This window comes from Gracilinanus agilis, chromosome 2 (genome assembly GCF_016433145.1).
Source record: "Gracilinanus agilis isolate LMUSP501 chromosome 2, AgileGrace, whole genome shotgun sequence".
Lineage (NCBI taxonomy): Eukaryota > Metazoa > Chordata > Mammalia > Didelphimorphia > Didelphidae > Gracilinanus > Gracilinanus agilis.
In genome coordinates this window covers 301396630-301424463 of record NC_058131.1, presented here as the reverse complement: position 1 = coordinate 301424463, position 27834 = coordinate 301396630, and the positions used below count along the sequence as shown (strand labels likewise).

At 36.7% G+C, this 27834-nt stretch overlaps 1 long non-coding RNA gene across 1 annotated transcript in view; it reads right to left on the bottom strand.

Annotated features, from left to right (window-relative positions):
* Positions 1 to 1484: 1484 nt before the first annotated feature.
* Positions 1485 to 27834, bottom strand: part of LOC123235308 — a 28542-nt gene continuing 2192 nt past the window's right edge. The window contains exons 2-3 of the long non-coding RNA XR_006505380.1: positions 5625 to 5739; positions 1485 to 1588 (exon numbers count right to left, since the gene is read on the bottom strand). This is a non-coding gene — a long non-coding RNA (uncharacterized LOC123235308). The remainder of the gene's footprint in view (positions 1589 to 5624; positions 5740 to 27834) is intronic.

Sequence of the window (27834 nt, the reverse complement as noted above, 5' to 3'; positions counted from 1 at the left end):
CTATGGAGGCAAACCCAAAATTGCAAATGGATAGGCAGAGAAGGGAGTAGTTTTTTTTTGTGTATCAGAAGTCTGGACTGGCTTCATTTGGGTAAATAATTGCAAGGGGAGCTATCACAGTCCCAGCATAGATGACAGTTCTATGGAGTTATTACTACCAGAATCAATCATGAGTTAATCATATCAAGAGACAAATTATTGGTATAGTTTCTGTCCCAACTCCAGCAACTCTTTCCCTCTCTCGAGGAATAATCTAGGACAGTGGTGGTGAACCTTTTAGAGACTGAGTACCCAAACTGCAACCCACATGCTGCATGTGAGCCCCCTGCCTTACCCCAGACAGGGGAGGAAGGAAGCACTCCCATGGGGCTGCTGGGCAAAGGGGCAGGTGATGTGAGAAATATCCTCAAGTGTGCATGGAAAGGGAGCAGCCCCCTCCAGCATGCTCTGGCACCCATGCCATAGGTTTGCCAATGTGAATCTAGGATGAGAGATGAGGAGGCTTACTCTATGGTTTGGTCTAGGCACTGGCAGCCAAAATGTCTTTGTCCTCTACTACTGTCTACACAAAGTTTTGAAGGAGACAGGAACAGTTCATTTCACTTTATCTCATTTTAGTTCAAAAATGCCATCTATGTGTCCAACTCTGTGCTAGGTACTTTAGAGGACATGGAAAAATATAAAAGTGCATGAACTCATTTCTCAAGGAACTAAGGCTACAGCTGAGAAAAGAACCATTTGAATTTTCTCAGACAGAATTCTGGTTATCTGGCTAAGGACCAGACAGGGCACAAGTGAAGGAGAAGAAATAAGCAAGAAGAGAATGATTCTGGCTCAATATAAGGAAAAGCTTCCTTTAAAGAAAAAAAAAAGAGCTTTCTGAAAATGTAATAGGCTATTTTGGATAGAAAGTGAGCCTCCAGATGTAGTTCATGAGGGACTAGATGATTATTTGTCCCAACAGTTTTCTAGAGGATTTGTGCTTTTCAGGTAGGATTAGTTAGGTGATTCCTGATGTATCTTCCAGTTTTGAGAATATAGTATTCTAAGTGGTTTGATTTGTCAATTCTATTCACAATCTAATAATGCTAGCACTTTTTTTTTTTTTTTTTAGTATTTTAAGGTTTGAAAAGCACTCTTATGGTTGTCATACAAATTAGCTATTTATTCTCCCAACAACCCTTGGAGGTGGGTGCTATTTTTATGATCATTTTACAGGTGGGGAAACTGAGGCAAACAGAAACATGGGAAAGAACTTGCCTATGATCACACAGTAAGTGTTGGAGATAGGATTTGAACTTGGGTCTTTTGACTCCAACTCGAGAACCCTGTCCAATGTACCCCCTAGCTAATGCCTTTGGGTAAGTTGTGGTGACTCTTCAGTCATTTCTACTCAAGAGCAAATATTCATATTCAGATTAGATAGTTAGTCAATAAGCAACAATTATCTGGCTACAATATTTGTAAATATCTGCATTGTTTTCTGGTTTTTATTTAGTTGTCACTGTTAGGCAGATACAACTGGTGCTTTAGTTTCCCCAGCTATCAGCAAACATCATTTCTTACTCTTCTCCTTCTCAGACAGGGTCTACAAGTGAAGAAGAGAAATTGAGATTGTTAGACAAAAAATCATAACACTTTTCTCCTAAATTACAGTAGGTTGATGTTTCCAACAACAAAAAATCTTTTAGTCTTGAATGATCCAGATAATGGCCTGCGTTCTCCCCAAGATATGGAGAGTGTAGATAAGTTCACAGAGGGTTAACCACAAAACGTCAAGACAGAGCAAAACCCCAGAGCACACAAACACCAGATAATTATATTTGCTGCAGCTCCCTCTAAATCAGTGTTTACTCTCCTGCTTCTCTGTAGCTATAATTGTCTCCATGCTGCTGGTTGCTAAGCAATTGGACAATTTTCCTTATCGGCTAAGCATTTTTTAATGTTCAAGTAAAATGATACACTAGAAACAAATAGGCACCAAGAGAGATTTTTCTCTCACTCTTTGTTTTGAGAAGTTGAATTTTTTTTTCACCTTCTTTTTAATCTAATGAACAAACCTGCGATGCACCCGAATTTCATTAGGAGACCACAGGTTTCTGGGGCTTTGAAGAACTGGTAGGCCCCCAGCAAATCTTAAGTGATAATGCTAATGCATCTGACGTCAGTTGGAATAGGGAAAAGATGAATTCTCAACTGCTTTAAAGTAGGGCTCCTGAAATAGCAAACACTTCCAGGAAGACATGTAGCACTTCAGGCAAAATGATTACCAAATTAATGGTTCAAGGGCTTGCTGATGTTTCTATTACCAAATTAATCATATTTCTTTCAAGCAAGTTGTTCTACTTCGATGGGTGGTCAGAAGTAAATGAAATCTGCCTCAATTTCCACAAAAGTATGTTTGCTCATTAGCTTGCATTTCATGGAAGAGATATAGAATCAGTTAACACTTTCAGGTTCTGATGTAATAGTTTTTTCATATGGGCAGCTAGATGGTGCAGTGGATAGAGTGCTGGACTTGGAGTCAAGAAGATCAGGAAGATTCATCTTCCTGAGTTCAAATGTGACCTCAGATGCTTCCTAGTTGTATAACCCTGGGCAAGTCACTTAACCCTGTCTGTCTCAGTTTTCCCATCTGTAAAAAGAGCTGGAGAAGGAAATGGCAAACCACTCCAATGTTTTTGCCAAGATAACCCCATATGAGGTCACAAAGATTCGGACACAACTGGAATGAATAAACAACAATCTGATGTAATAATGGTGGCTAGCATTTATAGAGTTCTTTAAGGCTTTCAAAGATATTTACAAATATCTTATTCTACCTTCACAACAACCTTGAAAGGTAGGTGCTATTATTATCATCCCCATTTTACTTATGAAAAAAATTGAGGCAGATAGAGGTTAAATGACTTAGCCAGGATCACACAGCTAGCTAATAAATGCCTGAGGCTGATTTTGAACTCAGTTCACTATGACTTCAGATCCCACTCACTCCTGTACCACCTAGCTGCCTATAATTTAGGCCATATACTTAGTATAAGGGACTTATCATAAAGGACTTATGATTAGATTTCAAGGGGTCCATGAACTTGAATGGGAAAAAAATTTTTTTTTGCAATATAATGGGCTTCATTTGTACTTCTACATGTTTTATTTTATTCATTTAAAAACATTATTCTGAGAAGGGGGTCTATGAACTTTACAAGACTGTCAAGGGGATTGATGATATATATATATATATTTAAAGGTTAAGAAAACTTGATGTAGGCACAAAATCTCACTTGATAATGTACCTCAAATATTTTAAGGCTTGATTTTAGGAATCCTAAAATGTCAGAAAACAATTGTCAAAAACTGTTTCTACATGTAACTGGGGGAGGGGGGATGGGAAGACTTGTTTTGGGAGCATCTAGGTGGCTCAGTGGATAGAATGCCAGGACTGAAGTCAGGAGGTCCTGAATTACAAATCTAGCTTTGGGTACTTCCTAGCTTCACAAGATTGCCACGGAAGTCCTGATGACCCTGGGCAAGTCACTTAAGCCCTTGCCCTTCTGTCCTAGAGTTGTCACTAAGACAGAAAATTATGGGTTTAAAATTTTTTAAAGACTTTGACCTCTTTCTTGGACCCAGAGCTTAGTAGGTCCTGAGTCTTTAGTTGTAAATACCCACCATTAAAAAAAAAAGTCTCACTACCCTTCTACTTAGAAGAATTTTTCCAAAAGCAAAAACATTTTATTAAGTAAGATTAGTCCCAGAAATATAAAGATCCCAGGCCAGGTGAGTGCTGAATCTGCAAAAGTCACTGGAGATAGGGAATGGCTGAACAAACTGTGGCCCATTTAATTATATAATCAATCCATGACAACTCAAAGATCTGATAGTGCTAAGATCCTGGAGACATCCCAATTTTGTTAAGGGTAGCTCTTCTCCTAGGAGTCTGAAAGAGTTTTCTCCCAGAGCATTATATTGTAATAAGAGGGATCGTGGAATGAAAGCAGAACTGGGAGAATAACATACTGTAAAAAAATAAATAAATTATTAATTGATTGATTTATGATCTATCCCTAGTTTATGATCTACCCCTAATTTATTTCCAATCAGTGTTATTTAATTTAGTGTGATTACATATGTGATGGTTCAATATACCCATATTCAATATGTAGTCAATCATGTTTGATCATATAGTTTCTCCATATCATATTCACATTAGGCTAAAGTACTCTTTGTTATATCAGACTTGTTAAGTCATAAGAAGCAGGTTCAAGACTGTACACTAAGAACCATGAGTGTATTTGCTGAACCACAAAAATGTTTGAGCTAAAGGATTTCCACCCATGTGGCCAACATGAGGAAAGGGATCATCCCAACCTCCAGACCTCCACCCTCACTCAACTTGGGGAGATAAGCATTCCATTTTGCCCATCTCATGAGCCCTCAGTCAGTGATTGGTGTGCCCATCCTATAAGCAGAGATGACCCTTATCTTGTCCCTCTTATGACTCCCACCCCCACCCCATGGAATGTCCCCAAGTTATTTTAGGAGCCCCTTGACCCTTCCTCATTTCCCTCAATTGTCCAACTTCGGGTGGGATTCTGCTTACTGAATGGTTGCCCAACTCCTGCTTGTTCTGCCTGCCGGTTGTCTCAAGACCACCAATAAGAATTTGTATTTTGTGGTATATCATATGGACTATCCAGGACCTGAAGATTATAAAATCTGTTCTGGGGAATAAGAGGGGATCTTAGATTGTAAGGAAGATCTGAGGTCCCATTCATTAAAGGGGACCAGGTCCCCTTGATAATTGGTTATTGGTTCAGAGTTCTGCCTCAGTGGTTTTTATTGCAGATTGGACAGATTTTTTTCACAACACAATGAATACAATAATGAAAATGAGAAGAAAATGAAAATAAATCCAGAATGCTGAGTAATCATTATGACCACTCTTGGCCCCTGGAAGAAAAGTGAAGAAGTATCTCAGTCCATTCAGTAGAGAGGAGGAGGATTATGGTTACAATTTGTTTCACTGCCACAAGTGTTAATTTAGTTGGTTTTGCATTTCTTTGTTACAATTGGTACATATATGGAAATGACTGTGATGTAAGAAATAAGGTATCAATAGTCTGTAGGAGGAATATATTTGGAAATGAATGTGGTTTTTTAAAAAAAAGGCATCAGTAAAACGTATTTAAGAAGAAAAAAGATCATATGGACAAAACTGGGATGCAAAATCTGGTTTTTCAGGTTGAAAATCCAGCATTCTTTCTACTGCCTCATCCAGCATCTCTTTGCCTTCCAAAATATCTTTGACTTTCTATGTAGCTCTTTGAGGCAAGAACTAGGACCAACTGATAGAATTGATGGGAAGCAGATTTTAGCTTAATGTTACACTGGGAGCTCCCTTCACTTATAAGACCCCAGAAAAGCTAGTATAAGTATGACTTCCACAGATGTGTTTCCTTGACTAGAGAACAAATTAGTTTAAAGCAAAAGCCATTTAATTAAACACTAAGAAAAATTAAGAGACAAGAAAGATATAGTTGTACTCTCCACAGGTTGCCATACCACCAATGGAGGAGGGCACATACAAACAGAGGGGCACATGCATGACCTACAGTAATTCATACCTCTCATGCTGCAAGTCCACCAGCATTCTCTCATGGTGTTCCAGTTCTGCTCCCTACTGGGCATTTCTGCCTTCAGCTTTGTCTTCTGCCCTTTTAGTTGTGCTACATTGTCTTCCTGTAGTGGGAGGAGCTTGTCAACTGGGGTGTATAGCCCCAGGGTTTATCTTTAGCTCTTTTATGATGCAGATATCAGGAAACTATACTTAGTTAGCTAGATAGAACATTTAAAATCTGTCTCGGGTAATTGGATCTAAGATGACATTGAGTTCTGTCCCATTTTTTATTTAAAGTGAAAAAATTCCTTTCAGTTTCTTTCCACTCCCATAATACCATTCACCACCCTGGGAGCCTTTGTAAAAGACTGAAGGAACAGTAAAGCAAGTTACTTTTTGACCTACATTCCCACAAACAAGATTGCTGTTTTGCCTACAAATAAATAAAAAGAAACCATTTTCTAACCAACAGTGGAATAGGCTGTCTTGGGAAGTAATGAATTCCATACCACTGGTAGAGAGTAGAAATTGGTCAAGTATTTTTCTGGAGTGTCAGAGAAATGATTTGTGCATTCAGCAAGGCCATAGAGGTAGGACTAGTTGCCCTTTAAATTCCCTGTCATCTGAGATTAAATAAACTCTGCATTCTGAGAGGAGGACAGAAACTACAATAAAATCTGCTGGGAAAACTCTTCTATATAATTTCTGAATCCAGTCAAAGAAGAATGCCAAGACAGATTTAGTGTTATCTCTAAAGGGGAAAGGAAGAACATAAGCATTTCCATAATACCTACTTTGGGCCAGACACTGTGCTAAGTGCTTTTTACAAATATTATCTCAGTTGATCATAACAAGGACCTTATGAGATAAGTTTTTAATTGTCCTTGTTTTATAGTTGAGGAAACTGAGATTAAGTGACTTGCCCAGGGTCACATAGCTAGTAAGTGAGACTGGATTTAAACTTCCTAACTTCTGGCCCAGCACTCTATACTTTAAGCATCTAAGGCACAGGATAGATAAGGAGACTAAAATCTAGAGAATTAAAGGGATTTCTCTAAGGTCATATAGATAGTAAGTAGGAAAAGCTAGAGTTAGAACCCATGCCCTCCAATGTCCAAATCAAACTGTCTTTCTATTCTACAGTGATACAGGTCCACAAATTGAGAACACATAGGGAAGGTACCCTTTGAGAATGAAGACATTAAGGGCTTAAGATACTACTGTTACTTCATTGACAAGTGAGAAGCAATGAATCTGCACAACATTTGAGTACTAATTCCAGGACACAGGATTGATCATGAGGGAATGATTATTTTATTTCCCATCTTCTTTGTGATGTTGAGCAGAAGGCTGGAGGGTTGGGGGAGCACCATGGTCTGTGCTGAATCTTTGTGAGCTTAATTCACAGTAACTTTATCTCTGGGACTGATGTGAATAGAGCTCTCAAACCACCAGACACTAATTGCCAGGAATTGGACAAATGCCAGTGTTCCCTCCTTCCCTCCTTTCCTCTGTCCTCTCTCTCTCTCTCTCTCTCTCTCTCTCTCTCTCTCTCTCTCTCTCTCTCTCTCTCTCTCTCTCTCTCTCTCTCTCTCTCTCTCTCTCCTCTTTCCCCTCCACTTACTAAATTAGATCCAGATGTTTACATGGAATAAAATATTAACAAATGTCTCCCAAGGGCAGCCGATCGTTATTACTGAGTGAGTACATTAATAATCTAGGGTCCCCAAAACTCTAAGGTGTCACCCCAGGTCTTTGGCCAAATAGGATAAAGGGAGTTTTTGTTTGTTTGTTGGGAGTGGTTTTTAAATAATGTGGGTGTGGGCTGTCCTTATATTCTAATTTAAGTCCCAGTTGTCAAAGTGATGAAATGTTTACCCATGTTATCAGTGAAAAGGTCCTCTGTGAATCCTTTCTGAGAACAAAAATCACTCAATGTAGTCCCAGGAAGACATTAAAGCCCTCCCCTAATTTCTGCTTTTAGTCCTTGCTTTCTTTCCCATGTGGACAACTTCCACCACCTCTTTCTTTACAAAGCCAATTACCCATTTGTAGCCTCCTGCTTTGGACTGGGAAAGGGGCCATCTAAGCACAGAGCAGAGGAATCAAATACAAATCCATGCGTACATGCTAAGCACCGGAAGTGTGTCCAACCCTATGCTAGGCTCTGTAGGGAATATGAGAACAATTCAGTTGAATATTTTGAAGGCAGTCCTTAATTTTAAGAAGCTTTAAGTTAGGAGGACTCTACAGGAGGGGCTATGAATCTCTATATACAATTTATATATATATAAATCTAGGGTTTATGAACTTAACACATTTTTTATAACTGTATTTGATATAACTGGTTTCTTTTGTAATCTAGGTAATATATTTATACATTAAAAAACATCATTCTGAGAAGAGGTCCATTGCCTTTGTCAGATCTCTGTGAACATGTCAGATTTGTGACATGTTCCATGACACAAAAAGTGTTAAGAATCCCTGCTCTAGTGGTAATTAGAGAATAATAGGAACTGGTTAGTTCTTACCAGGAAGCCAATGAGCTACCCGATATTCTTCCCAGAACTCCAAGAATCCCTGACTTGATTGAGAAACATCTTTACACATCAACTATCTTCTTGGTATAGGAATAAATCTTTTTCTAGGAGATATAGGCTGACGAGGAATATACAAGATTCAGAGAGCGTGGGGAGAAAAAGTGAGAGCAGGTCACTGGGAGCTCCCTAGGGATAGAAAAAGGAGAGTAGGTTCATCCTACTCTCTTGTTTCTTATATTTCTTACTTATTTCTTATGTTCATTTTATTTCTTATATTTCTTTTATCCCTTTCTTTTATTCTGGAAAACTATATGCCATCAAGCCGAGGTCATACCTGGTAGAGGCTGAGCAAATGTTTGATGAATGGATAAATGCCTAACTTAGTGAAGCAGATCTAGGTTCAGTCTCTTTTGTCTAGCCTTGGTAAATTTTAAGTGTCCTTTTGAGTTGTTATCTTGTTGGTTGGGATAAGTTTGCCAGGAACTATGCACACATTTGTTAGCCCCAGCTTCCCCCAAATAGAGCCACAGTCCTGGCATGCTCTCCATGCAGTGTGGCTTTAGGGTGGACTGAGGTAGTCCCCATGGGTTGGAACCTCAATAGCACTGAGCTCTATCTGGACTAACCAGCCACACATGTTGCAAACCAAAGGAAGACAAAATAATGTAGGGTGCTGATGAAAGCCTCTCTCTGAGCTCCCGCCTGATTAAAGACCAGCCAATCTAACGTGGTCATCAACATGTGGGAAAGTACTATCAGAGGCAGGAAAAGGTCACTCTTGATCCATATGGATGTTCAACAGATGGCCAGGGCAGGCGAGTCTGGTTAAACTGGGCTTGGATTTCTTGAGTGACTAACTCCAAGAAGATTAAAACTCAAGGGTCCCATTTTGTTCGCCTGTCTTTCAGTCAATAACATAGATTGGGTAGCATAAGGGAAAGTCCCTTCCCCTATCTGATCCTTAACTTCCTCCTTTATAAATTGAAGGGGTTGGGCAAAATGATTTCTAAAGGTCATTTCCAGCTCTGACATTCTATGGATCTGCGTCTGAAAGCAGATCCTGTATCAGGGATTGAGTGAGACTAAGAAGGACTGGATTTGAGTCTTGCCTTGATGTGGAACTGAATGATCTTGGGCAAGTCACTTCACTGCTTTAAATAATGGGCATTCACATAGCTCCCTAAGGTTTATAAGGGATTTATATACCATATGGTCTTCACAACAACTCTGTACTTTAGATGTTATAATGTCCAACAAGGTTCAGAGAGGTTAGTAACTAACCTAAAGTCAGGGATAATAAGTGCTAGAAGCAGGATTAGAATCTATGTTTCACCTGACTCCAAAGCCGGTACTCTCCACATCATACCACATTGCCTCTCTAGGTCTCTGAGGTAGGGATAGCAATGATGGAAAAGCTTAAATATATACTAACATACTAATTTAATATACTAATTTTTCACATTTCTATAACACTGAAGTCTAAAAAGTCTATAAAGCACTTTGCCTGTAACAACCCTAGGAAGTTAGAAAGTGAAAATATTATTTTGCCAGCTTTACATACATGGAACCTGAAGCTCAGAGAGGTTAAGTGACTTACCCAAGGTCTTAGCACACAGACAAATGCTAGCCATTGTTATTAAGTCACAATAAAAGAAATGAATTGTTGGGTCCATGCCTTGGGGGGAGCCTAGTCTAGTTGGATCCTAAATGTAGACTCATTTCTTTGGCCAAGGAATCATAGGCTGTTTTCATCAGAGAAAGGAAGATTTTGGAACAGCATGTACATCCAGAATGTTGCTGGCACACTGAAGCTTTTCATCAGCAATGAATCCGTTAATGCCGCAGACAGATTTAGGAAATCACTGTAGAGAGGGATTGGTTTCCCAAAGGGAAAATGTACAGACATTTCTTTCTCCCTCTCACACTGGAGTCTCCTATTCAGCTCACAGAAAACCTTCTTCTCCTTAACATCTGCCCTGGCTGTAGTGGCTTTGCCAGCTGTTTATTAGGCTGATGTCACTGCTTTAAGCTGAACCAGGATTTACTTCCAAGATTTACACTCTCAGAATGCATTTCATTTGGCTTGGTTTGCATGTGGCAGGAAAGGAGAGCAAATATGTGTAATTGGGGAGAAGGAGAGTCTTCTGGCATCAACCTGGTCTTTCTAAGAATAGGTAGCTTGTTTTCTTTCAAGGAAACAGGAAAGAAAAATAATCTTTCTTGTTCTTCTTCAAAGAAGAAACCGAAGTTGTAAAATTAATAGAGTTTGTCTTCTACATCTTCTCACGTTCCATTTGAGAGCTTTATCTACACCCTAGTGTCTACTTCCCCACCCTTTTCCATACATGTTGCTCTTGTTTTCTACTCTGCTTAGAAAGTGGATTCAATAAGTGATTCATTACATAGATTGAATTAGTTTAATGTATTACCTCTAGTAGTGAGATTTTTTTATATTTTAGAAAATGAGTCAAGAAAAGGGCAACTTTTAACCCAAAAGAATGAATTACACATGGTAGAATTTCAGTCACTATGATGCTAGGCCAGGGGAACTGTCCTTAAGTAAGAGTCCTTCCCTTAAATCCAAAATAGATGGCCACTTGGTATATGTGTGTGGTGGCAAGCATGAAAGGTCTGCTTCTCAAAGGAAGAGGCTATACTAAACTAGAGAGAATATCCTCCCTGCCTTAGAATTGGTTATTGATGAGGAGTGTATTTTTTTCCTCAGGAATTAATTCCATAGCTTGCTGAGGGAAAAAATTGCTCTCATGTATAGTACATGTCTAATTGAAGCCCCAAGTTAACGAAGTTTAACAAAGAAAGATACATACGGAATCTCAGAGTGGGAAGGGACTTGTACCAGGTCCCATAGCCCTTCTACAGGTGATCATCAAACCTCTGCTTACATATCTCCAGTGATAGGTAGTCCACTCTCCTTCTAGGCAGGCTCTCTCACTTTCTGACAGCATTAATTGTTAGAAAATGTTTGTTTACATTGTACAGATATCTGTGTCCTTACAACTTCACCCTCTGATTGCTCATTCTTTCTGTCTTCTGGAGTGAAGTAGAAATGTCTCTTCCAAATGATAGTCCTTCAAATAATTCAAAAGCAATAAGAAGGAATCATATCTTTCCTCCTCCCTACATCTTCTCTTCTAAGTGAAAACCACAGGTACCACTCCCATAGACTTCCTCCTTTCGCACCAAGTAGTTCTTTCACAAAAATGTACCACTAAGTTAAAAGGGAAGCTGGAAAAGGCAGCACTAGTCAGACCATATCTGTGGTGTTCTATTCAGCTCTGGGAACTTTATTTAGGGGAGACGTTTGGTATATTTTAAAGGAGAAATCTGCTATGCAATCAGAAGGATGTAAGAACAGGAAGCTATGTCATAAGAGCAATGATTGAAGGAACTGGGATTTCTTAGGCTGGAGAAGATTTAGGATGATATTACTATCTTTAGATATCTGAAAGACTACCATGTGGAAAGGGAGCCAACTTATTTTACATATAGCTAGAAGTCAGAACAAGAACTAATAGATTGAAGTTATCAGAAAATTCTAGAATGGATTATTAAAGAGCTAGCTAATGAACATCTGGAAAAGAAAATGATGATTATGAAATTACAAAATTGATGATTATAAAAAAAGATTACAAAAAAAAACACAATATGGCTTCATCAAGAATAGTGCATACTAAACTAGCATTATTTCCTCTTTTTGCAATGTTACTAAACTGATAAATCAGAAGAATTAGGAAAATGTTATTTAATTAGATTTTAGCAGTCATTTATAAAGTATGTTTTTCTTATTGAAAAGCTGGCGAAACATGGGATAGATTTGAGGCAATAAGTTAATTTGAAACTAGTTGACTGCTGGGACTCAAAGAATTAGCATTAAAGGTTCCATGTCAGCTTGGAAGGAGGTGCCCAGTGTAGTGCCCCAAGTATCTGGGCTTGAGCCTGTGCTGCTTAACCTTTTATCAGTGCTTTGGATGAAGGCCAAGAAGCCATCCTTGTCAAGCTGACAGAAGACATGATGTTACTTGTGATAGCTGACACAGTGGGCAATGGAGTTGGAATCCAAAAAGATCTCTTTAAAACTTTTTTGTATTCTGAACTGAAGAAGCACCAAATAAAATGAGCATTTCCACAAACAAAATAGGTTAGGAAGAAAGGATAATACATGAAATGGCAAGTATCTATTATTTGTACATATGTTACATATTAATATTATATATTATTTATACATCAATGAGGATATGGCAGCCAAAAAAGCTAATATAATCCTGGTTCGTAACAAGAGAAGCATCACCTCTAGAATAAAAGGAGATAAGAATCTCACTGGACTCTGCCATGGTGAGAGTATTATGTTTAGTGAATTATTCTCGGTTCTGTGTGCCACATTCTAGAACAGGCACTAGACAGTATCCAAAGGATAACTACAATGGTGAACATCCTTCAGTTCATATTATATGAGGATCAGACAAAGGAACTAAGATTTACTCTGGAGTAGACAAGACTCAGGGTAGAAATTATAGTTGTTTTCAAAGTGTAGAATTGCTCTATTTAGTTCCATTTTAGAAGAACTAGGAATAATGGGTTGGAATCAGGAAGACATCTTCCTGAGTTCAAATCCAGCTTCAGGCACTTAATAGCTATGTGACCCTGGATTGAGTCACTTAAACCTATTTGCTGGAGAAGGAAATGTCAAACCACTTGAGTATCTTTTCCAAAGGAAACCTCAAAATGGGGTTACAAAGAGCTGGACATGACTGAAAATGGCTGAACAACAAAAGAAAAACTTTCTAATTGTTAGAACTTTCCAAAAGTAGACTGGGCTGCTTGTGACAATAGTGGATTGCCTCTGACTGGATATCCTTTGATCCTGTAATACCACTACTAGTTCTGTATACCAAAGAGACCATAAAAAAAGGGGAAAGAACCTACTTGTACAAAAATATTGGTAACAGTTCTTTTTGTGGTGGCAAAGAATTGGAAATTGAGGGGATATACATCAACTGGGGAATGGCTGAACAAATTGTGGTATATAATGGTGATGGCATACTATTGTGTTATAAGAAATGATGAACAGGATGATTTCTGAAAAAGCTGGGAAAATCTGCATGACGATGCAGAGGGAAATAAATGGAACCAGGAGAACATTGAACATAGTAACAGCAATATTGTACAATGATCAACTGTGAAAGACTTAGATACTCTCAGAAATACAATGATCTGGGACAATTCTGAGTGATTTATGACAAAGAATGATCCAGAAAAAGGACTTTTGGAGTCAGATTCAGATCAAAGCATACTATCTTCCATATTTGTTTATATTTTATTTCGGGGTTTTGATTTTATATGAGTATTCTCTTAAAATAATGACAATATGGAAATAGATTATGCATGATAATACATGTGTAATCCAGATCAAATTGCTTATATCTCTGATGGAGGGAGGGAAGGGAAGGAGGGAGATAGTTTGGATCTTATAATTTTAAAAAATATGCTGAAAATTGTTATTATGTGTAATTGGAAAAATAAAATCTCTGAATAAAAAAATAGGATACTCAAGCCTTCACAAATACATTCAACTAAATTACAATGTAAATAAAGCAATAATAGAATGTATTCCCCATAAACCTTTAACTGACTATCCCACAAAATACATTTACAATGGAAAGAGTGGCTCCTTATAGGAATTATATGTGACATCTACACAGCTAGACATCATATATGAAAGGATATCATATAAGGAACATGTAATAAGGACCCAGACATGGACGGAAAACTTGTACCTTTGACAATGTAAAGTTGCTAATGTCTTTTACTGATGTCATTATTCTTTGCTATTGAACCTGCTCTTACAAGGGCTTTAACTCTGTTGCTTTCCACTAAGGTTGCTCCCAAATACTGTCCACCAAACATTACTTTCCTCTTTTTCATTGCTCCCTGTCCTGCACTATTCTGTGATGTTTTGCTAGAAACTACTTTCTTTTGTGCCTAGTTGTCAACTCCATTTATTTTTAGGGCCAATTTATACTCCCCAAAACATTCATTAGAAATGCTGTAACTATAGTTCTTCTAGTCATTTCCAACTGAGCATTATGGGATTGTGGGATTTGGTGGTGCTATGGTTAATAAACCTCTCCCTGCTAAGGAGAAGCTATAGTTTTTCAATCTGATTTGTCAGCCAGCACTTTAACTGTCCTTCTGTGGCTCAGCTGTCTTCAACTGAGATGCTATCTTCAAACTTGCTACAACTCAGTCTGTGAATTACTAGAAGAGTTGTAATTAGTAAGCCTCTCACTGGCGGAGAAGATTATAACTGTCCTCAGCCCACATTCTTAGTCAATAGCTGTGACACTCTCTTCTTAACCAGACTGAACTAGGCTATGTACCCTTTGAAGTCTCCTTAGAATTCTTTTGTTAATTGTTTTTATGAATTTATTTCCTGAACTCCATTGCCCACTACCCTTCTTCTATGGGTTATTTATTGCCTACCATGATCAGAAACCTGTTTTAGTTTTTAGTTTTTAAACTATCCTAGTTGAGGCAAATATCCCCAGGCCTTAGCCTTTACTGATTCCTCCAGTCAATTCTGATCTCCTTTGGACCTGGACAGAAGGTTAATTTTGTGCTTCTCTGATGTGCTTATCACATATTATTATTATCATAGTCATCTTTTCAATTCAACAAATATTCTAGTAAAACATTCATTCCTTGTGGGTAGGAACTATTTTACTCAAGTAGTAGTTTGTGGGTTACATTTCTTTTTTTTTAAACCAACTTTTTTTTATTCTTAACTTAAAACACCAAAAAAGAACATTTATAACCATATAACAGAATGCAAAAAAGATGATTCTATGTGAAGTTGTGAATCTGTTTTATATTGCTTGCTTTTTTAAAAAGTATATAAATTCTACATTTTACTTTCAAAACTGTCCTACTTGTTTGTGCGTCCCTTTTAAGTACTTCCTATTTGCTTTTGTACATTTTTAGTAAAGTTACAATGCCCTTCTTTTTTTTTAACTTTAGCATCACTTCTGCTACTCTCCTCCGACCTAGAAATCTGTCCTCCTGCAATTAAGCAAGAGATAGAAAAAAGGGAAAAACATCATAACAAATAAACATGATCATATAAAATTAAACACAGAATAGCAGTGTCCAAAGATGTATGTTCTTCACCTATGTCCATTACCTCTCTGTCAGGAGGTGGGCCTCATCATAAGTCCTCTGGAGGACTCGAAACTACCACACCAATGCAACTATCAACAATTTGGAAATAGGTCTTGATCAATGACACATGTTAAAACCAGTGGAAATGTGCATTGGCCATGGGTGGGGGGAGAAAGGGAGGCGAAGGGGAAAGTAGGAGCATGAATCATGTAACCATGTTAAAAATGAATATTAATAAATGTTTAAAAAAATAAGTCCTCTGGAGACATGATTAGTCATTTCTTTGAATTCTTAAATCTGTCAAAGTTGTTTTCCTTTATAATATTGCTGTTCTTATGTAAAATGTTTTCTTGATTCTATTTACTCTATTCTGTATCAGTTCATACTAACCAATCATTTCTTCATTATTTCTTATGGTGAATTAATATTCCATTATGTTCATGCACATTCCAATAGTCATAAGAAAAAGCAAATTTTGCTCCCTCTTTCCTCCTTTCTCTGCTTGTATATTCCTCTTTTTATTCTCTTTTCTCTAGCTCTTTACTTTTTAAGTTGTTTTCTTTTCCCATTTTTCTTCAACCTGTCTTATTTGATTTTTTAATTCCTTGTTGAGCTCTTCCAGAGCCTGAGTCCAATTCCCTGGATTTTTTGAGGTTTTGCTTAAAGTTCCTTGTATCCCATTGACCTCTGTTGGTTCCATTTTCTGATCTTTATCCCCATAGAAGTTTCCAGTTGTTGCCTCCTTTTTTTTTTTTTTTACTCATCCTCCCCCCACCCCCAACTCCCTCTATTGTTTTACTGAAATAGGGCATTCCAGCTGTTCTGCCCTGGAGGGAATCTTCAGTCTTTTCTCTTCTCTGCAGGTATACTGGATTAGACTGGTTGAGCTGACCTGCAGAGCTAATCTGCCCTGAGGCCAAATCTTCTCCAGCCTGCTTACTTGGAAGCTGAGGGTGCCCAATCAGATGCACCTCCCCACCCACCCCCAAGTTCCTCCTGGCCAACCTCTGTTAGAGCCTTGGACCTCACATGGTGGATCTGAAGTTCTCTGTCACAGTTGTGTTCAGCAGGAGAATCCTGTGTCTCCTCCATCTTGTTGGGTGTGAATTTCTGTCTTTTTTGAAGCACTTTTTAAAGATTGGTATGGAAGGATAGTCAAAGAGGTTTCAGCTTTTGTTGCTCCTAAATTTTCATCTTGATTTGCTCTAGCTCTTTAAAAACTAACCCTCAGAACCAAACTAACCCACCCCCAGGGCCTGTTTTTCTTATTTAACTTTTTTATCACCCTTTGGAGAAGTTAAGTTCTGACAGGACTTTTCTTACTTCATACTTATTAGCATATTATCACTACATCATCATATGGCTTTGTTCGTATACATTTACATTTCCAAATTTTCTTTGACACATGTTTATACTTTAAAATTCCTATCCAGATTTGATTGTTTCATCAGAGATGATTAAGAGTCTTCTCTCTGGGGGTAATAGGTGGCTCAGTGGATTAAGAGTCAGGTCCAGAGATGGGAGGTCCTGGGTTCAAATCTGACCTCAGACACTTCCTAGCTGTGTGACCCTGGACAAGTCACTTAACCCCCATTGCTAGCCCTTCCCACTCTACTGCCTTGGAATCAATGCACAGTATTGATTCTAAGATAGAAGGTAAGGGTTAAAAAAAAAAAAAGAGTCCTTTCTCCATTTAAGGTCCATTTTTCCCTTATGGGAAACTCAGCTTGCAGGAAAGACAAGTTATTCATAGTTGTAAATTCCATTTGCTTTTTGGAATGTTGTATTCCAAGGTCTCCTTTAATTTTAAATATAAATTTCCTGGGAAAGACTTATATGAACTGATGTAAATTGAAGTGAGCAGAACCAGAAGAACATTGTTCACATTAACAGCAATTGTTTTTGATTAACAACTGTGAATGACCTAGTTATTCTTAGTAATACAGTGATCCAAAACAATCCAAGAGACTCATGATAAAAAATTCCATCCACCTCAAGTTATTGAAATAAAGAACTAATGGAGTTTTATTGCAGACCAAAAATCCTATATTCTACCTCCTTCCTTCCTTCCTTCCTTCCTTCCTTCCTTCCTTCCTTCCTTCCACTCTCTTCCCTACCCCTCCCTCTCTTCCTTCTCCTCTTCCTCCTTCTTATCCTACTCCTTTTCTTCCTCCTCCTCCTCTCTTGTTTGAACTCTCTCCTACAAAATGACTAATATAAAAAAGTGTTTTATATGATTGCACATATATAATCTATATCCGATTGCTTGTCATCTCAGGAAGGGGACAGGAGTGAGAGGGAGTGGGGAATGAAAGAATTCAAAACTCAAAAATTTTTTTAAATTCTTAATAAAAGAAATAGTCATTTTCAAGTTTTGTGTAGTTCCTTGGTACTTGAAGTGCTTCTTTCTGGAGGCTTAGAGTATTTTTTCTTTGATGTGGGAGCTCTGAATTTTAGTTGCAACATTCCTAGGACTTTTCCTTTTGAGTTTTTTAAAATGGCAATTTGTGGGATTTTTCCTCTACTTACTTTAGGCTATTATTTTAATAGGTCTGGAATGTTTTCATTTCTGATTGCTTGAAATATAGTATACAAGCTTTAGAAAAAATCTTGGTTTTCCGGGAATCTAATGGCTAAATAAACTGGCATATGAATGTAATATGATATATATTATAAGAAACGAAGAAAAAGACAGTTTCTGAAAAACCCGAGAAGATTCATGTGGACTGATACAGAGTAAAGTGAGCAGAAATAGAAGAACAATTTATATTATCACAGCAATTTTTATAAAAAACAAACAAAACTCCCAAACATGCAATTCTGAGGAATGATGAAGAATGCTGACCCTCATGACAAAAAACAACAACAGACTAATTTATAGAATAAGTAATATATTTTTGGCCTATGTGGGAGTTTATTTAGCCTGACTGTGCTTATATGATACATGAATTCTTTCTTTTTTAAAAGTATTTGCTTTTAATGACCCCAAAGAGAGATATGTCTCTCCCCAGAAGCCTCTTGCTCTCCCTTTTAAAAATACTTTATTGATATTTTATTATTTTCTTATATTAAAAGTACTTGCCATTGACTCTGCTTGCCACTCTCCACCTCCATCCTCCTTTTAAACAAATAAATATAATTAACTAAAACAAACCAGTGCAATGTTCACCACCTCTCTTTCTGTTGAGAGGCAAGAAGCACATTTCTATCACATTAGATTTTTGAAGTCTTTATAGATCACTGCATTGATCAGATTAGAGTTCTAAAGTTTTCAGTATTGTCTTACTTAATATTATTGTGTTTGTGATAGTAGCTGTAGCCTAACTACCACTAGTACCATTCCTCCTCCTCCTGCAGACCCAACCACATGTAATTTAGACTAGTTTTTTCCTTAAAAGGTATTGAAGGAGCAGCTGAGTGTCTCAGTGGATTGAGAGCCAGGCCCAGAAATGGGAGGTACTGGGTTAAAATCTGGTGTCAGACACTTCCTAGCTGTGTGACCCTGGGCAAGTCACTTAACCCCCATTGCCTATCCTTTACCACTCTTCTGCCTTGGAACCAATACACACTATTGGTTCTAAAATAAAAAGTAAAGGTTTAAAAAAAATAGGTATTGAAACCATCCTGAATACTTGATTAAAAGAAGCCAGGGTGGGTGGTGCTAATGATTCACGCTATTGAAAGAATTTCTTAGGCACTTCTTGAGTACAAAGCATCCATAAAGAGTTCCAGGTGCAGCCTAATGTTTGGCTAGAAGGCCAAATGGACAACTCAGGGGCAGGGGAGCTTTGCTCAGCTGAATTTATTTAGGTTTTCATCTCTGTATATATTTATTGAATATCCTTATATTCTTAGAGGTAAATAAATCTCCTTTTATTAACTGTTGAATGACCCACACATCTCATTCTAGTGTCAAAAAACTACTAAAGGATTGGTTTGAGTCAGACCCAGCACATAAAAGTGGTTATTTTGTAAAACTCTCATAGTTTATATACAAACAACAAACTATTTTATTTTGTATCAGTTAATATGTCTTCTATTGTTTTATCAAATTATTCATATTTGTCATTTCCTATGATATAATAATATTCTACTATATTCATATAACACCACAGTTTTTCAGCTTTTCCTTAAATGGGGGATACTTATTTTGTTTCTAGTTCTTTTTTTATAACAAAATATATAATACATAAAGTAAATATATTTTTAATATCTGAGAACAATCTGTCTTTGATTTCCTTGTATATGTCTGCTAGTGGCATTGTGGGATTAAAGATTTAGTGATTTGGGAATATAATTCCATCCCACCCCCCAAGTAGAGTTGGACAATTTCAGTTATAAGCATATATTAATATACTTGTTTTCCATTGTTTTTTCAACATTCTATATTTTCCTCTTTTGTCATCTTTGCTGACCTAATAGGCAGGAAGTAGTACCTTAGAGTTGTTTTATTTTGGATTTCTGTTATTATTAGTTATTTGGAAAAATATTTCATATGGATGTTAACATATTCTTTTAAAAATTACCTGATCATATTCTTTAGCCACTTATTTACTGGGAAATGGTTCTTATTCTATTGTATAAATTATCTCTCTAGTTTAAATATTAGATCTTTTCCAGAGATGTTTGCTCTAAGGATTTCTCCAAGAATGCTTAGCTTTTGGGGAAAGCTGATTCTGAAATGAAACTTAATCCCTGTTAAATGTTGATACATGAAAAAAAAGAAAAAAAATTATCCCTAATGAACTACTTTTCTCCTAATTAAAGCTTTACTGTTTTTTGTTTGTGCAAAAGCTTTTCAATTTTATTTTCTATGAATCACAGTTATCACTTGTTTAGTGAGGAATTCTCTCTCTAATTATAATTGTGCAAGTTATCTCCTTCCATGCTTCACTAATATTTAAAATTTAGACTTTTTAATATTTAGATCTTGATTGCAATTGGAGCTTATAGTATATGGTATAAATGGTAGTCTAAATCTAATAATATACTAGACTTCATTCCAGTTTTTGTCATAGTTTTTGGGAAAAGAATAATTTCATTAAATAAAGATAAAGACAGAAGGCATTTCAGACACAGGAGACAGCCTATATAACTGCATCGAGGCAAAGAGAAGGTAGGATAACACAGAAAAACAATTAATGGCTCAGTTTTGCTATAATGTAAAATGCAGTAATTAATGAAAAAGCACTTTAAAACATTTTACTTACATACTTGGGGCAAGGAATACAAATAGAAAAGCTGAAACAATCCTTACTCTTGAGGTGCTCACATTCTGATGGGGGAGACATTACATATAAAAAGATAATTAAGCTGCAAGTCATATGGAAAAGCTCCATAGGTCACGAGTATATCAGCAAAGCAGATGGTAATGTATCTTTCTTTAATGTCATTTCCACTGATAATATCATATATGTTTTTTGATGTCGAAACATTTGATAGTGTTAAGTACTTCAGTGTCCAAGGCTTTCCTTTCTGGGTCTTTAGTAACTGTGATTCTTGAAGAGGCAGTAGTTTTAGCACTTGTAGGAGTAGTTGTCCAGTCAGATCTCCATAGGACTTGGTTCCTGGAATAATGGTGGTAGGACCTCTGAAGCACTGTCATTCCTTGAGCTCTTGGGCCTTCTTGCCCATAGGTAATAGTTGGTCAATGATTAGTATTGGTGATGTCAAAGAAGATTTGATGTCAAATCTTCTCTATAGGAATTGTTCTTAATAATGCCTAGAGGTTGGATAAATGGGAAGCACTGCTATTCTTAGGGTTCCTAGCTTGAGGTCTTGTGATGTCTCCATTATGATCTGAAGGGAGATGGTGTGGTTTGACTTACTTTGTTTACCTTCTGTTTCAAAGGGAGTAATGTGAAGCAAGTCTGGAAAGGTAGTTTGGAATTAGATTTTGGAGGCTTCAAAAGCTAGGTTGAGGAGTTTCTTCTGGGTTGGACCATTTGTGAAATCTTTGGGAAAACAACTCCATCTATGATGAATGAATTAAATTGAATTGAATTCATCCAGGTACTCACATTTTGGTGTCCCTTCATCATGACATTTATGAAGAGCTGCATCTCACCTTTTCCTCCACCTCTGTGTAGTCACAAAACCTTTTATTTCCTGCTGTGGATATCTCACTCTGAAGAGAAAAGTCTAATTCTATAGTTTGAAAACCCCTTGTGCCCAGGTTGACATGCCCTTTTGTTCACTACAGGGAACTGATTGCTAGAAGGACTTCTAAATGACTAGTTTAGTAGCCAAGATAATCTGTGAAGAGTTTGCAGCAAGAGGAGCCAGTAAAAATAGGAAATCTGGGCCTGTCAGGACAAAAGTTTCAATTGCTCTTTAATGGCGGGAATTTATTTTCCCTTCCTAAAAATTCCTCCAGGGGAAGGAGGGAAAAATAAAAATGAATGAGGATAGATGCCAGGGAACCAAACCTGAGGACATTACTAGGGTGAAATCCTTGTATTCCTGCTTCCCTAAAAAGGAAGCAGAGACACAAAGAAAGGGAACCTGGAGGACATTCCTTAATTGCTTCCTATGTTTCATATGTGGTAATATTGTAGGATTACAGAATATTAGATCTTAAAAAGATCTTAGATCAGCTAGTCATTTTATAAGTGAGGAAACTGAAGCCCAGAGAAGGAAACTATCTCTTCCAAGGCCATACAATGAGTTAGTGGTAGATGTTAAGACTAACATTCAAATCTTTCAATCAATGCATTGCATTGCTTCTCTGGTAACCTTAAAATGATACCTGTGTATTATCATTATTGTCATCATTATCATTCCATTTATTATCAACATTATTATCATTCATTACATATCATTATCATGTCTTGGAAAATTACAAAATGTTATACCAAAACCAAACACTCGGGTGGGAAGAGCCAAAATGGCAGAGTAAAGGCAGGGATACACATGTGCTCTCCCAAGTTTCCCTTCAAACAACTTTAAATTAACATCTCAAAATGAATTCTGGAACAATAAAACAAACAAAAAACCAAGGTAAAATAATTTTCCTTCCCAAAACAATTTAGTCATCAGGAAAGGTCTGTCTTGTTGGGGTGAGAATGGAGTGGAGTCTATTTTGGGCTGTTCCCAGGCAAACCAGAAGCAGGTCTTGGTGGTGACTAAATTGGTACCAGCAACTTCTTGCTCTCAGCCCACAGATAGTAAGACAGTTGGACACTTGGTCCAAACAAGATTACAGGGCTCCTTTTGCTAGCATGGGGTGCAGGAATGTGTTGCATTGTCCATATAGGGTTCCAAGTCATAGTTTCAGGATGAGGAGGAAAACTAGGAGGAGTGGAGATCCTAGTCACAGTTCCAAGGAGGAAAAAAGTACTTCTGGGAGCTCATAGATCAGAGAACAGGCCAGAGGAGCAGTTATCACTCCTCTCCTTAGATCATACCATCTTGGATGAACTAAAATTTTACACACTCCCAGAACTAGCTCTGAAAATAGTAGCAGAAAGCACCTGGAGCATGGGATAGCATCTATTCCACTGTAAAATAAAAATGTTAACGTAAAGTTACATTGAAGAAATAGACTGGAAAAATTAGTTAAAAGCAACAACAAGAAAAAAGAATTTGACCATAACAAGTTACTATGGTGACAAGGAAGATCAAAACATGAACCCAGAAGAAGAGAACAAAGTCAAAACAACTACAAATAAAGCCTCAAAGAAAAATGTGAATTGGATATAAGCCCAACAAGAATTCCTTGAAGAGTTCAAAAAGGATTTTGAAAAACAAATAAGACAGGCAGAGAAAAAATTAGGAAAAGAAAAGAGAGTGCTGGAATTTTTTTGAAAGCAGAGAGAAAGGCAGAGGCCTCTTCTCTGCCACTCAAACTTAAGATGTTGAGAATCTTGTGAGAACCAGTCTTTGGAATCCTGTCCAAATTTCATTAAAAGTGAAAGGGATGGTAGTTCTAGCACCCAGATGGTACCCAGCCACCTAGAAAGCTACTTCATGGTATACAAGGCAGATGGGAAATTGAAAAACTTGTACATTTTCTCCAAAATCATAAGCAGGAAAAACACCTAGTATACCTGGGCCTATGTGAAATATTATGGAAAGGCTCTTTGAGGCCATGCTTAAGAATGTAAAAATAATATATATTTTTGGGATATTCATGGAATTTCAAAAACTGCAAAGTGATATTTTAGTATACACTGATATAATGGTCTGGGGAATAGACATTCATGAAATAAATTGGTTTTGCAGTATGACCCCCCCCCCCGCCCCCGAAATGCAAGCACCTTTGTGCATTGCTTAGCGTACATAGCCTGGATTGGCCATATTAGCAGCACATAAATGTTCTTGCTTCTCATGGAAGGGTTCTATGTCAGTCTCATCTCCATTAACTAAAAATGTCCCCTACAGTAGAAAAAGCTCCAGGAAAACCCAGTTGAAGACAATGATTCTGGCAGACAGAGTAGTGTTTCAAAAGGAGATGAAAGCTTTTGCATTTTGTATCCAGGCCTCTTCAAAGTATGAATATAATCTTATATTTCAGTTAAAAGACCTAGATTTTGCTAATCTTACCCAAGGTTTCACCTTGCTATGGATGTCCAAGACACCAGAACTGAGAGGAAAACACTTTCCATGCTTGCATTTCTGGGGGTGGGGGGTGGGGGGGAGGTGCGTCATATTGCAAAAATACTAGCAAAAAGACTCCAGCAAGCAATCACAAGGGTTATTCATTATGTTCAGGTGGGATTTATAGCAGGAATGCAAGGATGGTTCAATATTATCAAAACCATCCACATAATTGACCATATCAACAAGTAAACAAACAAAAATCACATGATTATCTCAATAGATGCTGAAAAAGCCTTTGACAAAATACAAAACCCATTCCTATTGAAAACACTAGAAAGTATAGGAATAGTAGGACTTTCCTAAAAATAATAAACTATATATCTTAAACCATCAACAAGCATCGTCTGCAATAGGGATAAATTAGAAGCCTTCCCAATAAGATCAGGAGTGAAACAAGGATGCCCATTATTACCTCTATTATTCAACATTGTACTAGAAACACTAGTGGTAGCAATTACAGAAGAAAAAGAAATTGAAGGGATTAAAGTAGACAATGAAGAGACTAAGCTATCACTCTTTGCAGATGATATGATGGTCTACTTAAAAAATCCTAGAAAATTAACTAAAAAGCTAGTGGAAATAATCAACAACTTTAGCAAAGTTGCAGGATACAAAATAACCCACATAAGTCATTAGCATTTCTATATATTTCCAACACATAGCAGCAAGAGTTAGAAAGAGAAATTCCGTTTAAAATCACCCTAGACAATATAAAATACTTTGGAATCTATTTGTCAAGACAAACACAGGGATTATATGGACACAATTACAAAACACTTTCCACACAATTAAAATGAGATCTAAATAATTGGAAAAAAATTAATTGCTCATTTGTAGGATAAGCTGATATAATAAAAATGACAATCCTACCCAAATTATTTTACTTATTCAGTGTCATACCTATCAAACTACAAAGAAACTTTTTTTATAGAATTAGAAAAAATTACAACAAAGTTCATTTGGAAGAACAAAAGATCAAGAATATCAAGGGAATTAATGAAAAAAATGTAAAGGATGGAGGCTTAGCAGTACCAGATCTTAAACTGTACTATAAAGCAATGATCATCAAAATAAGACCTCAGAAAGATAGTTTATGAGAAACCCAAAGATTCTCACTTTTGGGACAAGAACCCACTATTTGACAAAAACTGCTGGGAAAATTAGAAAACAGTATAGGAGAGATTAAATTTAGATCAAAATCTCAAACCCTGTACCAAGATAAGTTCAGAATGGGAAAATGACTTAAATATAAAGAGGGAAATTATAAGTAAATTAGGTGAACATAGAATAGAATATCTGTCAGATCTATGGGAAAGGAAAGAATTTAAGACCAAGCAAGAGATAGAGAATATTACAAAATATAAAATGAATAATTTTGATTACATTAAATTAAAAAGGTTTCATACAAACAAAACCAATGCAAACAAAATTAGAAGGGAAGCAACAAATTGGGAAAAAAAATCTTAAAAACCTCTGACAAAGGTCTAATTTTTCAAATTTATAAGGAGCTAAGTCAATTGTACAAAAAATCAAGCCATTCCCCAATTGATAAATGGGCAAGGAACATGAAAAGGCAGTTCTCAGATAAAGAAACCAAAACTATCAATAAAAACATGAGAAAGTGTTCTAAATCTCTCATAATTGGAGAAATACAAAACAAAACAACTCGGAGGTACCACCTCACACCTAACATATTGGCCAATGTGATGGTAAAGGAAAATAATAAATGTTGGAGGGGCTGTGGCAAAATTGGGGCACTGCTAGTGAGTTTTGAATTGATCCAACCATTCTGGAGGGCAATTTGGAATTATGTCCAAAGGAGTTTAAAAGATTGCCTTTGATCCAGCAATACCACTGCTTGGATTTGTACCCCAAAGAGACAATAAGGGAAACTACTTGTACGAAAATATTTATAGCCACACTCTTTGTGGCGACAAAAAAGTTGGGAAATGAGGGAGTGTCCATTGATTGGGGAATGGCAGAACAAATTGTGATATCTGATAATGATGGAATACTATTGTGCTGAAAGTAATGATGAACTGGAAGAATTCCATGTGAATTGGAAAGATATCCAAGAATTGATGCAGAGTGAGAGGAATAGAACCAGGAGAACATTGTACACAGAAATGGATACACTGTGGCACAATCAAATGTAATGGACTTCTCTGCTAGCAGCAATGCAATGATCTAGGACAATCTTGAGGGACTTATAAAAAAGGAAGCTATCCACATCCAGAGAAAGAACTGTAGAAATGTAGTAGAAATGCAGAAGAAAAACACATTATTTATCACTTGTGTATATGGGTATAGGATTTGGGGTTTTGACTTTAAATGGTCAGTCTGTTGCAAATATTAATAAAATGGAAATAGAATTGCTTGTCAGCTCAGGGAGGCGGGGTGGAAAAAGGGAAGGAAAGACTATAAATCCTGTAATCATGGAAAATACTCTTAATTAATTAATTAATTGAAAATTAAAATGCATTTGTTCAACATAAAAAAAGTCATAGGCCAAATGGAAAAAGATATACAAACTTTAAATGAAGAAAATAACTTCTTAAAAAGAAGACTTGGCCAAATGGGAAAGGAGGGACAAAAACTTCCTGAAGAAAATATTTTTTTAAAAATTAGAATTGGGCAAGTAGAAGCTAATGACTCCATGAAGTATCAATAAATAAAACAAAACCAAAAGAATGAAAAAAAAATAGAAGAAAATGTAAATATCTTATTAGAAAAACAAATGATCTCATTGTAGATTGAGGAAAGATAATTTAAGAATTATTGGACTACTTAAAAGCCATAGTCCAAAAAAGGGCATAGGCAGGTTTTTTTCTTTTTTTTTTTTAAGAACCCTTACCTTCTGTCTTGGAGCCAATATTGGCTCCAAGGTAGAAGACTGGTAAAACTAGGCAATGGGGGTAATTTGCCCAGGGTCACACAGCTGGGAAGTGTCTGAGGCCAGATTTGAACTTAGGACCTCCCATCTCTAGGCCTGGCTCTCAATCCACTGAGCTACCCAGTTGCCCCCCATAGGCAGTTTTTTTAAATTATCAAGGAAAATTGCCCTAATATCCTGGAACTAGAAAACAAAATTGAAATTTAAGGAATCCACTCATCATCTCCTTAAAGAGATCCCAAAATGAAAACTCCCTGAAATATTATTGCCAGATTTAAGACAGAAAGAAGCAATTCAAATCTCATAAGGCCACAGTCAAGATAACACAAGATTTAGTAGTAGCTTCTAAATTATATGATTATGATGGAATATGATTGTATTATAAGGAATAATTAGGGAAATGGATTCAGTAAAACCTGAAAAGACTTATGTGAACTGATACCAAGTGATGTGAGTGGAACCAGAAGAGTGTAGACAGTAAATGTAATATTGTACAATGATCAACTGTGAATAGGTTAGTTATTCTCAGCAATATAATGATCCAATATAATTCTGAAGAATTTATAATGAAAAATGCTATCCAACTCAAGAGAAGTAAAACAATGGAGTCTGAATGTAGATTGAAGCACACTTTTAAAAAGTTTCTTTTTCTTTGATTTTTTTTGGCTTACATTTTCTTTTACAACATGACTAATATGTTTTGCATGGCTATATATGTATAATCTATATCAAATTGCTTGCCTACTCAATGAGGGAGAGGGAAGGAGAGAGAGAATTTGGAACTCAAAATTTTAAAAATGAATGTGAGAAATTGTTTTTACATGTAATTGGAAAAAACACATACATACATACATATTTAACCCAATTGATGGAGATCTGAATGTAGATACCATTCTTCTCTTTATTTTCTTCATGAATTTTTCTCTAGTATAAGCAATATGTGTCTTGTTTTACAACATGATAAACAGGGAAATATGTATTATATGATCATATATATATGTATATAT